Below are 13,021 nucleotides of genomic sequence, written 5' to 3' on the forward strand. Positions count from 1 at the left end.
AGTATGCACTCCCTGTACCGCTTGCATCCCGTGTTCCAACTGTAACTTGTACGTATTGGCTGTTTGTGTTGAATGCTGCGCGCTCCGCCGTATGACATTGCCTCTGCGCATGCCATCACCTCAAAAAAAGGGTGTGAGACTCCACACCCTATTTTTAGGGTGTTGAGCATCCTCAACACCCTTTTTTAAAGGTGTTGAGCTCATCACCCTTTTTTCATCCATACACCCTTTTTTTGCCAAAACACCTTTTAAGGGTGTTAGCCATGGGACAAGATTTTTACACCCTTTTCGGCCCAAAAGGGTGTAAAAAAGTTTAGTAACGCTACAAACATCCCACCACTGTCCCGGCAGGCCGACTTCAGCCTGTGGACCCGGCATATCGTCCTTTTGAAAAAGTTGGCATAGACTTGTTGCTACCCTTCCTGCGCTCATCACAGGGAAACCGCTGGATTATTGTATGCGTGGATTACTTATCGCGCTACGCTGAGACAGCCTCTCTACCCTCTGCAACTGCGACAGAAATCTCGCTCTTCTTGCTCCGGCACATATTGCTACGCCATGGACCCCCGAAAGTCATAATCAGTGACCGTGGGCGCCAATTCACTGCGAGGGTGGTTGAAGAGCTTCTTCGCCTTTGTGCCGTGCAATTTCGCCACTCTTCGCCATACCACCCTCAGACTAACGGCCTGACGGAACGAACCAACCGAACATTGATGACCATGCTATCGATGTCGTCGCTTCGGACAACAGAAACTGGGACGAGCTGTTGCCATTCATAACATACGCGTATAACACGGTGAAGCATGAAACCATCGGTTACTGCCCATTTTCCACCCTTTACGCCCGTCAACATAGTAGCTGCCTGGACACCATGCTTCCTTTCTCTCTGCATGACGTACCTTCGTTGGCGAATACGCTCTGCCAGCTGAAGATGCCCGTCGACGTGCTCGCCTGCGTACTCTCGCGTCCCAAGAGCGCTCCAAGAAGCGATTTGACAGGCGCCGACGTGATGTTACGTACGCGCCGGGTGACTTTGTGTGGCTATGGACGCCATTGGGAAAGCGTGGGCTTTCCGAGAAGCTTCTGTCCCATTACGTCGGCCCGTTTGTTGTGATGGAGCGTCTCAGCGATGTTACGTATGTTATTTCACGCTTAACTTCAAGTGGCCGACAATCCAAAAAGACACAAGTGGTGCATGTAGCCCGCTAAAACGTTGCCAAGAACGCAGTCTAAGTTGACTTGACCAGAGGGCTTCGTCTGGGACCGGAGAAATGTTACGCCAATGTTACACGCCAGGAGTTACAACCATGCCTACATCAGCACCGGAGTTGGAGAAGGCAGATAGTGAGGTTAAGCCCCGGCTGGACATCGATCCCCTTGGAACCGCTTTCACATTTCTGTGTCGCTGGCCAAATACCCTGTGCCTCTAGCAAATAAATCCGTCTCGTAACAATATATATAGTCCAACCTTGTTATAGCGAACATTGATATAGCGAATTATCAAATATAGCGAACTAAATACGAAGTTTCTTTGGTCACGCTTCATTTCAATGACACCTATATTCTTTTTATAACGAAACGTAAATCTCGAGATACGCGCGATATCGGTTATAAAGAAGAAATATTTGGTTCCCACGAGGCTCAAAACTAGAAAGCTAGCATAATAGAAACAAACTTTAAAAAAAACTGAAAAAACAACCATTTTTTAGCACCTTAAGGCTCTTTATTGCGTGGACACTGTGAAAAACTTCATTCCACTCAGACTGTGAAAAGCCACTAGGCGAAGGCTACATCCTCCTTCAAGTAAATAAGAAGGCGGCCTGCTTTGCCGAACCAGCTTTGCTATGTTGCAATTTCACCTTCTCACGTTCAGGTCTGTTTAGTTTGAAATGTCACGAGGAGACCGATAAGGACTACCTCGTTTATAATAGGTTGGAAACCTAGGACAATGCGTTTTTTTATTTGGATTGTTTCGCAAACCAGATTGCCGATTTATTAGAGCCTATTTTTACCTCTACGGTTGTAACGAATATCGGATATAACGAACGGATATAAAGAAGGAAAAGAAAGACAAAAAGATAACCAAGAATAACCAAGCGGCGTTCTCCCCGCTTCCGTGCTCCTTAGTTCAGCTGACTCGTCTTCACCTTAGTGCAACGACTCCATTTTTCATTGCCTTGTGGTGAGCATTGTCAAACGAACAGAATAAGTAATTTAACTGTGGCGACTCTCAGCTTCGAAACTGCTGGTAGCCGTGACGTCAACTTCGTGCCTACCATTTCAGTGGTCTCGCTATGCTCATTGATATCGGCAGCAAGGTTCCATGGTCTCGTCGGTTGGACGTTATACGCTACAGCTCTAGAAGTCGAGCTCTAGCTCTGCATTCTTTCAAGTGGCACCAATGAGTTGAACACCTTTGATGCTATAGGGTATTTCATTTACACCCTCCCATTCTAAAGCCCTAAATACGCCCTAAAAAAAGATTCTCTGGCTGTTTGTTGGAATCAAAAGTTTCCACAACTCATAACTATTTGTATTTCTGCTCATGTACTACAATGTGCTCTTCGTTTTAGAAAAGAAACTGACCGTAGCTGTCATTTCCATCTGCTGTTTCGGTCACTTTCTTCGTGAAGTAAGAAAAGCTCGTCCATTGTGCGATAGCAACATGTAATGCAATAATACGTAGAGAGAAACCTGGCGTGGCGACCATCCGCCGTGATTGTAACGTTGAGTAGTGGATGACTTGAACTGGCCCTTTGTGGCTTATAAATAAAACTACAGATTGCATTTTCGGGTTTGGAAGGTTCGTTTGCCCTGCAATTGTACCTCGAGCCGAAACGCATTTCCAAAACCGAAACCCAAACCGTGTCTACCGGCTGTGTTTTAGTGCGGCAGGTTATTCGGTAATGTTGACTATCTGCAGGTTGCGTCACGTTAAAGGTACGTGCTTAACAAAATTGGGAGACGGTCATTTCTCACTTACTTGTTTTTAACTTCCTTCCAGAAAATAAAAAAATTAAGCCAGGCCATATTGTAACCTTACAAGTCCTTACCTTCATCGGCTTTTCAGAAAAAACAAATTACACAAGTTCCTGCTGTTCCTATCTCCATGTAAAATGCGACTTCGCAAATCATAGTTTGCTACATTATTAAAAAGCCGGTGCTGGCGAAAGCGGTATATTTGTTATCTATGCACTTCCCCGTACACGTACGGGCCCTTGCCCGCTGTTGCTACCACAACGTGAGTGTTTTATGCACTAAAGCATAAGTCAAATCTTCTTTGTCTGTGCAGCTGGTTCTCCTCGAGCTCATGGGAATCGGTCAGCTGCTGAAGTTCGAATCGGGTTCACCGAAACTGTAGGTGAGTAAAGTTCGCCTAGTTTTCCTCCCAGTGTATTAGGTAATGGTGACGCCGTACGCCGCTATTTGAACTTCATTTTACGAAAAAGATTTTTGTGCGGCCCCGAATTGCATCCGCACCGCACCTCAACAGTATTACGACGCTCTGACTTTACAACATTCATTCAGTGCTACAAGCCTTTCACATGCCGCGAAGCTACTGTCAACGGTAAATACGGGCTTAGGTGCCTCCACGACCCCTGTACTGCTGCGTTAAGGGAGTCTTAACGTGGGAAAAGTTTCACGTGGGCTATTATCAAACTTACTCGTACGTGAAATAAGTGTAGAATTGTAGCAAACAAAAGTTACAATAATCATAAATCTTCTTTGAACCGCAGAATCCTGCAGCTGGAAGTATCTGCTTGCTTGATGATTTGACGCGCTTCAATTATGTATCAGCGGGAGCGTTAGGCTTCGCTCAAATGGTGAACCATAGCATTGCACTCAATGAAAGCGAAGAAAGATTCCAACTAAGGAAGCTAACGGAGAGCACTGGAAATGCTGCGGTCCCCTCAAGTGTCAATTGCGAGATACAGGCTGAATGAATTGGTAAAGCTGTAAAGCTCTGGGTATATGTTCCAATAAACACCGTCTAATAAGGGCGCGATCGGAGAAAAAGGACTAGCTTGCCAACAGAGTATATTAACGCTGCCCCCTGCGATTCTGTACCGGTAAGCGTATAACGGCTGCGGACGCCGCCAGCTAATCTGGAGGGAAGCCGCCACGACAAACCCCCCTTAGCGGAGAATGTTCGTTTCCGTGTTTGCATAAACAGTGACGAAATCGTCTAAGCAGACCGCTCTCTTGTCGTGCGTACTTAAGCGCATCAATAAGTTGACAACGTTCAGAAACCACTTTCCCCCCTTTTCTTTTTTCACTTTTTGGTGTGCAGTGAAAGCACACAGTAAGATGTGCAGTAAGAAAGAACGCTTCCTTCGAAAGAGAATTTCTGGCCATTCTCTGGCAACGGACGAAGCATTCTCTCTTTCATTTGAGCCGAAAAACAACTGCAGCGACGCTTTTTTGCAAAAATGTTATGCAGCTACAGCTTACCACTGAGTCCATAGTAAGAACGATTGTATTGAACGTCCTTCTGCGGTACGGATTACATTTTTTCCCGCTTAGGTTCTACGTTTGCTGATGAACCACTGTAATACAACTAAATTTCTTCACCATCGTAAGTTAAAGAATTTGAATTATTAGGGTGAAGTGTTCTTTCAGTGAGGGTGATTTCAGTTGCAGGGATGAAGAAAATGGGCAAACTGGGTCCCGCCACCAAGCAGCGTTAGTGATGCTATCGCTCACTAAGCGAGGCAGTGCTGGTTGATTGATTTAAAATGTATTGTAAAGCGCCGCTTAACTGTGCCTTTTACACGAAAAAAAAAATCGTCGCTTTGGAAGTCGGGCATGGTAAGCTGGTGACAAATGCTGCGAAGTATACATGCGCGTAACCGAACAAGAGAACGGGGAGGACATGCTCCGGTTCACTTTTTCGGCGAGTCCCAGGAGGTTTGTCTGGGAAGGTGGTTTCCTATCACTCGTACATCGGTACCATCGCCACACAACAGGGAGGGAGAGGCAAGGAAGGGGATTCCCGCATCAGTTCCATCTCGCCTAACAACAAGCGTTAAATACTTCAAACTCTCTTTTCAACAATCTTATGGTTTCAGTCAATTGAAATATTAAATAAAATGAGAGAAAATTAAACTGCGACGCCAGTGAACTTACATTTAAAAAACAGGTCAAAGAAGTGTTACTTAAGCAAAACGCTTGCAATACTGATATATAATTAACGGTTTGAAATATACGTCTGCATGTTACCCTAAAGGTAGAAATTAAAAACAATTACAAACAAAAATACATTCATACGCAATTGTGACATAGTAGTGTAACTGATGAAACTTCATGCGTACGAATTACTGCGTTTATGTGAACACTGTGATCCTACTGTGAATTTCAGACCTATGCTTTGTATAATACATAGGAAATGTAGTAACATGACTTTGCTTTGTGCTATTTCTCTATTACGATTGTGCTATTATGCTTACATTTGTGAACAGACGTGTTATTATGTACGCTGTAAATCGGTTGGTTCAGGCCTCTGTCAGGCCACGTATTCGCCTTTAGTCTCAGCCTCCCCTTGGTTCTGCCAAGAAATAAAAATCAAATACTCCAATACTCACAAACGAGGCACATTCCAGAATTGTATTTGTAAATTCTCGACGCCATTGTACCAAACATTTCCAGAACAAAAAATGCCGCTGCATTCGCATTCAAGGGAAGCAGGCGCCACTGGTTACCTCCCTACCAGAGCTTCAACAGTTTTCCTTAAGAGAGCGCCCATTAGACATCAAATTTAGCAAGAACATTCAATTTAAATTCATCTTTTATTTTCCAGAAAAGTTTGTCTGGAGTGTCCCCAAGCCTCAAAGTTGAAAACAAACAACTTGATTGGGCCCGGAACTCCGTTTCTTGGCAGCGAATCAACAGAAACAGCGCTTGGGAAAACCCAAAGCGAGTGCTGCATCGAACATGGAATATACATTAACACATATATAAAAACAACATTACTGTAATATAGGAAGTTACTAGCAAAATGAATACAATGCAGTCGACAACATTCGGCAGAGAATGTAAAACAGACCCGAAGAGGTTTTTTTTTTTCGGATTTAAACATAAGCAAAGGGTAACTGCATGAAAAGACAAAAAAATATAACGAACAATAAATATAAACACCATTTTTTATCAAACAGGCCAGCAAGTACAATGCAACACAAAAACATAAAAAGAAGCTACTATAAAAAAAACGCCAGGCAACCGTAGAATCAGCTTCTAATTACGTCGTGCACACAAAAACAGTGAGCACACTGGGAAATAAATTTTACTCTGATTGCTAGTTTTTATGCGCAAAAGAAAAAAAAATCTGAGAAGACGAAGCAGCAACATCACAATTTCAGCTTTCTATTTATACATAACTACACTTCGCAGAAGTTGCTTCTTACATTTATTGCGTAGCGATATTGCTAGTAATAACAAGCTAGACATACACACACGGAGGTAGCCTAATTTTACGGCTGTATAAAATATGACTCTAATTCCTTGCGGTTAAGGACCGAAAGTTCCGAGAATCTATTAAGGTGGTACGGAATGTTATATGCTAGTGCTTGATATTTATAAAAATTGCGAAACTGCGGGTGTAGCCCAACTGCCTTTACTTCACGTATTCACGATAATATTTCTACGCTGTAATGAAGCCAAGCCTGTTATCGGGTTGCTCACCGAATCAGAGAGAAAGAGATAACTAAAGCAGGCGATGTTAATAAATATTTTTAACAATAATAATGCGTAATTATTGAAACGAGCATGCACAATACTAGCTTGAGGTACCATGGTTCCTATATGAAGAATACTTTTTTTCTGCAAAACTAAAAACCTTTTGAGGCGTGTATCTGTAGTTGCCGACCAGACAAATCAGCAGTAGTTTAAATGTGATTTAACTAAGGCGTTATATGTGTTAATCTTTATTTTTGCGAGAAACAGAAACGACAGCGGGATAAGATACCCGCAATTGAGGAGAATTTTTTATACATGTAATTTATATGAGCGTCCCAACTTAAGTGTGAAGAGAAATATATACAAAGAATTTTGTGCTTGGAAACAACCTTTAATTCATTGGAATCAAGGAGGATGGTTCTGTGAACATGGGGTTATAATTTTAACCGGTCGCATTCTAAGGTCTGTATAGTTTAACATCACTATTAGCAGCATAGTCGCTATTTACAATAAAAAAAACTACCTTTCACATAGGCTAGATCGTTCATGTTTTCGTCCCGTACTGTTAAGCCTAAAATCGAGACGCGTTATGCAGACCGGCTCAATAGTGAAAGTTGCATTTGCAGCAGTCATAAATACTCCACTTGTCGCTGGTTTTATTTAAATTACATTTAAAGGCTCGTTTTTTACGCTCGTGTGCAAATACAAGCAGGTTGCCTCGCGGTTCTCTGTCGTAGTAGCAAGAATTGATTTCAGTCGCTGTGCAGCCTGCATAACGTTGGTGTAGTTAAAAATCTTTTAACGTTTCACGATGTTGCCACCGCAATTACTACGGCGCACGGTGTCTGAGTTGAAGTCTTTTTCATTATGACCAGAAAAACCGCACTGGAGCAATTTTACTTGCCGGTCGTTTCAGTTTTTTTGTGTGTGCTTGCTTACGGCTTTGTTCTTTTTCTTTTTCAAGGCATTCCTCTCCTTTTGCCTTGATAGCTTCTCTAATCGCAACTCTGTCAAGACAATGAGCATATCAGCCTAGGCCCGACCGATATGAGGGCACGACAGCAGCGTCATCATCCATGATCTTGGAGCGTGATGTGGTTATTGGTGGGCTGATGATCCCTGCTTCAAGTTGACAACGTGAAACACTTGTCGCATAGAATCGCGCGTGGTAGACATGACAAGAAGAAAAGGGATGGGCAAGGCACACAGCAACAGAACTCTATTTCTTGTAAATGTCTAGCCTATACGAGTGATGGACTACGTTCTTAATGAAATTTTTGTTCCCCACTTGAAAGAGCCTCCTCATTTATTGACAGTTCCAATTAGGCTCGGCCTCCAGTACAGTAAAAGGTCGGGAGGATGTCACATTATAAATTTTATGCTTTACAATTTCCCCAATGAACTATGTAAACGCTGACGGTAAGAATAAAAAAGAACGCAGTACTATAGCATTATTTCGCCAGAACGAAAAAAATACTTCTTGTTTTACACTCAGTTCATTAGAGAAATCATTCCAGGTAATATCGCACAGTCTGAATAGGAAGGAATGGCAGAATCACTGCCGCCAACCTAATCGAAACCACTGAGCACAGGCCGAACGTGCCTTTCGGATTGTCGTTTTTTTCTATAGGACACTCATCGTGCCATTTTTCACCCACTAATAAGACTCTCCTACGACATATTTTTTCTATACACCCACCCAGCTCGCTTTACTTCTCTCTTGCTTTCCGTTGAGACGAACTTGGCTGAAAAGAACTTCCAAGCCGTCGGCACGGATGGAAGTGAACTGCTCCATCTCAGAACATAATTTTCCCCCTTCTACTTCAGTTCCCTTGTGCGCATAACTACGAGCTAAAGCAGATATGCGAAAGAATTCCCGCCGTCTAGATGAACGAGCAAACCCTTCCCGCCAAGATGTTCCCTCTGGATGGCCGTGGCTGCCTTGAAGGACTGAAAACGCGGCAGGACAGCTCCCCGCCTATTTCCGTCCCGGCGCAAAATAGAGCCGGTTACCTGGGTGCGTGATTGATGAAGCTTGCTCTTACTCAATTCTCAAGGTAATTCGGAGGTGCGAAACAGGGGACTGAGCATGCCGGTGGACACAGCAGTGTGAGATTAGTTCAGCACCCTTTCTCCGTATTTTTTTTTTTTTTTTGACGCCGAACCAAGAGCGCAGAGAATAGTTATTGTTGCTGCATCTGCGCTCAATTCGAGCCTCCTGGGTGTCGCCATCGTTCAAAAAATACGCATTACGCTTGTCAAAATACGACTATAATGATTTCTAGAGTAGTGATATACGCTTTCTTTTCATTGCGGGCAAAACTGAGGCAACTTTTGGTTTATGGTTTGCTTTACACCGAAAGAAATAGCGGCATATCCTTCACAAACGTGCTGGCAAAGCAATTTGCCTTCAGACATGAGAGCTGGAAGCATGCTTCATGCCGCTTCCCAAAAGCGTGCCTGCGCGTGTACGCATCTGTGGATCGATTGTGTCTTTCTTTCTATTCGCCAGTTGTTAGGAATAGAATGATGAAATTGTGTGCCTTACTTCTCTTTCTATAGCCGATTCCGTAACTTGCTGTGGCGGCAACTCAGCATGAGCTTCAGCGCTGTTAGTTCAGTAAGGAACACCTGATGATTGAAATTTCATTTACAAAGTTTGCGCGCATCGCGAACGAAAACCCGAGTGAAGCAGGCGTAATTAACGAGCTTTCAGCGTATTCGTTTTTTTTTTCTTGTTTGTCCTTGCAAATACAGTAACCGGCTGTTTTTTTGGCTGTATATTTCGGACTTGCTAGATATTCCGGGCTTTCCCGAGGAACCGCTAGTGGTCTTATAGGAGTACTGTATATGAACAACATATATTTCGGAAAAAATAAAGCCAGAAGTCCGATTTCCCGGACGTTTTTCGTGAAAGAGCCATGGTATGGCTCCAGGACGACGCCATTTTGAATCCTAAGCCACCTGCTTATCTTCGGATTGGATAGGAATTGACTTGACTCCCTCCGGGGTGACAAACTTGGACTTTGGAGGCCATAATTGTGCATGTAGTCTGAGACGGAAGCAATCTCGAAAGCCGGAAACAGGTCATACGTGGCCATTTTTTATACGCCCCTTTTTTTAGGCACCAAGTGATGCTGACTTCTAAACAACTTCCTTGGCAGGTTTGTACTGAACCATTCGCGACATCTTCGGCCCTATTTAAATGAAATAAAGTTCGTTTTTTTGCGACTAACAGATTTTTCGAACTGCTTTTTATTCGGGCTATTTTTCGTTCCCCGCTAGGTCCGAAAGATCGGTCGGTTACTGTACCATAAGTGAAAAATCTCTCAGGAAAATATCTTTCAGAGCGGCAATTCTTCTTCAGAGAATCTCCTAGAAGTTCTGTCGAAATGTTAAGCAGAGCTGCTGTTCGGGCTCAATGAGTTAAAAGGGGCATGCAGACAAACTGCAAGTTTGGTTCCTTAAAAGTTCTGCTTTGTGCTGATCACAATGATGCCATCTTTATCCCAAACTTCCAAAAGCAATTGAGTTGTTAAAGCTAACATAGGAATCAGTGGTGAACCCCAGTGATTTCGCGGTGATTTCTCTATGACGTCACATAATCTTGTTGGTGCGACTGGCGGTCGCCGAACTAAGTCACCGCCAGGAAACGACTGTGCTATTGTATTGTAGTGTGTGGCCTGTATAGTTCCATTTGATCAAATCACTTAAGTGCTAACGCGCAATTAACACACTGATAACTATGTTTTAGTGATGGCCCCTATTACGTCATCTCCTGCCCTTATTACGTAACTGTTGTGCGAAATGTGAAAGTATTTCCACGTTTCTTGCGTTTTTTTTTTGTTTCAAATACGTTATTTGTAGCTGCAATACCCGCCGCGGTGGCTCAGTGGCTAAGGCGTTGCGCTGCTGAGCACGAGGGTGCGGGTTCGATTCCCGGCCGCGGCGGTCGCTTTTCTGATGGAGGCGAAAAGCAAAAACGCCCGTGTGTGCGAGATTCCGGCGCACGTTAACGATCCCCAGGTGGTCAAAATTAATCCGGAGCCCTGCACTACGGCGCGCCTCATCGCCTGCGTTGCGTCGGGGCGTTAAACCCTACAATCAATCTATCAATATTTGTAGCTGCAATGCATGGGGCTGAGGGAATTACCAAAGGGTGGTTCATTGGAACTAAACAAAGTTGTCGTTTGTCGCCATCGCTCATTTAACGCCAGTCAAAGACGACGATGGTACTAGCCATTGAAACAAGGACACGAACTTGTAGAAAGCGATGTTTGAGAGGAGCGCCCTGGTCAACTGATTCTGTCCCGCAAGCACTGCTGGCGACGGGACGCATCCATCTCACGCCTCGTGCGCGAGGTTGCGTGGCAGGTAAGGGCAGGTCAGTTCTTACTGCTGCATCGAGGTATTCGCTTACCTGGTTGAATTAATTAATTAATTAAAACTTGAGGATGAACATCTTCTCGTTCTCATCATGAGGAAGGTGCGAATTTCTTTCCTTTTGTTTTTTAACCCCCCCCCCTTTCCCCGTTTGCTGAAGCCCGAAATCTGTCGATTCTGAGCTCTGCGGTAGTGCGTCTGTCTCATTTAACATGGCGTTGGAAAAGCGTTGTTACGTTCGGGACGCCACATCGCCGCCCGTGGAGCTGGCCGGGGTCCAGCTGCTGGTGCGGCCGTCGTTGATGCTCGTGGGCGGTAAACGCAGATGTTGTGCACATGTTACGGGGCGCGTTCCCGCAAGCACACTAGCTTTGGTTGCCATCAGTACCGAAGACAGTGCCGAAGACGGTAGCGCTGAACCCGGGGCGTACGTAGTGGTAAAGGGAGAGGGCGCGCGCTCCGCGGACAAGATTCGAGTTGAAAGGTCGGAGAGACACAGTCCTTGCCTATCAGTAGATAACGTCTACTGATTTCGTCTACTGATTCGCTTCGTGTATGCTAGCTACAGTTGGCGTATTTCACCTAGTGTACTTTTGGAAAAAGCACAGTTAACCAAATTAGAGCAAAGAAGATACTATGAAAGACAGAAATACATGTACCTGCTGTACCATGACAAACTAGGGATTAGTAGGGATGGTTATATTGAACCCGTGATTAGGCGTTCCACTCGTTCACTGCACTCAAAGAAATTGAAGGAATTTTCATGCAAAACCGACAACTTTAAAAATTCGTTCTTCCCTCGTAGTGTACGCGAGTGGAATCGGCTTAAAGCTGACGTTGTAGAATGTAGGACGGTCGAATCATTCATGAATGCTTTGAAAAAATAACATCATGTGTACATTTCCCCTCTCCATCCAGATATACAACGGACGTTGTATATGTTGTATTCTTTGCGTCCAGTTGTAACTTGATGACCAATGTGTGCAGTCGTGCTTTGTGGCCCCGTTGTATGTTTTCCTGGTTTCCCCCCACAGACAGTTTTTTGCTCACTTTGTCGCGTTCTGTTGGGATGAAATTGCTACTGAAAAGATGCCTCGTATCTTATCGATACTAATAGGTTGTTACGTCAGTGCAAATCTTTTTGCGCATGCGTGCATCAGGTTGTATTAACGCTTTTCTTTTTTTGGGTGCCTTCTTTTTGTCTTTTATATTGTGCCTACAATAATGCCACTACACATAAACCTTTCCCAGGCATATTGCCACATTCTTGCTCCCTTTACTTCTTCATGTCGCGTCTTTTTCCGTCTTTTTTTTCTTACCGCCCCCTCCTGCCAAGGGCCTTGTACCAGAGGTCGGCAGTACCATGTAAATAAATAAATAAATAAATAAAATAAAAATAAACAATTTAAGGCGAAGCTTCAGTCATTTCGCTGATGGCGTCTGTAACGCGAAAACGCCCTACAGGAAAACGAACTTTCTCTGACGATGGAGCTGAATGATCGTAGGTGAAGTGACAGAAAAAAAGAAACGTTTCAGCGTCCTGACTCGAACCTGAGTTCCACGCACGCCGCAGAAACGCGAAGGATCAAAACACGAATAGATATATGTTGCACCGTGTGTCTTTCCGCTTCCACGCTTTGAAATTTTTGCAAAAAAAGGAAGCGAAAAAAGAACAATAAAATTGATTTTATCACACGCAACAAAAGAAATTTCAATGTTACGAAGGGAGACAAAAGAGCGTGGTCCAGCGTACAAAATTTATTTATTTTTTTGCGCTGCAATATGCAGCACACGGAGGAAACAGAATATTGCCACGTAGCCAAGAATGAAACACAAACGTCGAAGAAGCAGTCCGCAGTGTCACGTGCACAGATGAACGCCGATAAAATGAGTTGCGCGGCGTTTGCTATGCATGCATTACTCTCGGGACGTTATTAATTCCAGATACATGGAAATAGGATTGATA

General features: G+C 44.0%; 1 protein-coding gene across 1 annotated transcript in view; it reads left to right on the forward strand.

Moving 5' to 3' along the window:
- Window positions 1–3,291: 3,291 nt before the first annotated feature.
- Window positions 3,292–13,021, forward strand: part of LOC144152618 (G-protein coupled receptor dmsr-1-like) — a 276,838-nt gene continuing 267,108 nt past the window's right edge. The window contains exon 1 of the mRNA XM_077683956.1: window positions 3,292–3,361. The gene's annotated coding sequence lies outside the window, so the exon portion shown is untranslated. The remainder of the gene's footprint in view (window positions 3,362–13,021) is intronic.

Source organism: Haemaphysalis longicornis, unplaced genomic scaffold (genome assembly GCF_048455015.1).
Source record: "Haemaphysalis longicornis isolate Haplotype H1 unplaced genomic scaffold, Haemaphysalis longicornis Haplotype H1 scaffold_1, whole genome shotgun sequence".
Lineage (NCBI taxonomy): Eukaryota > Metazoa > Arthropoda > Arachnida > Ixodida > Ixodidae > Haemaphysalis > Haemaphysalis longicornis.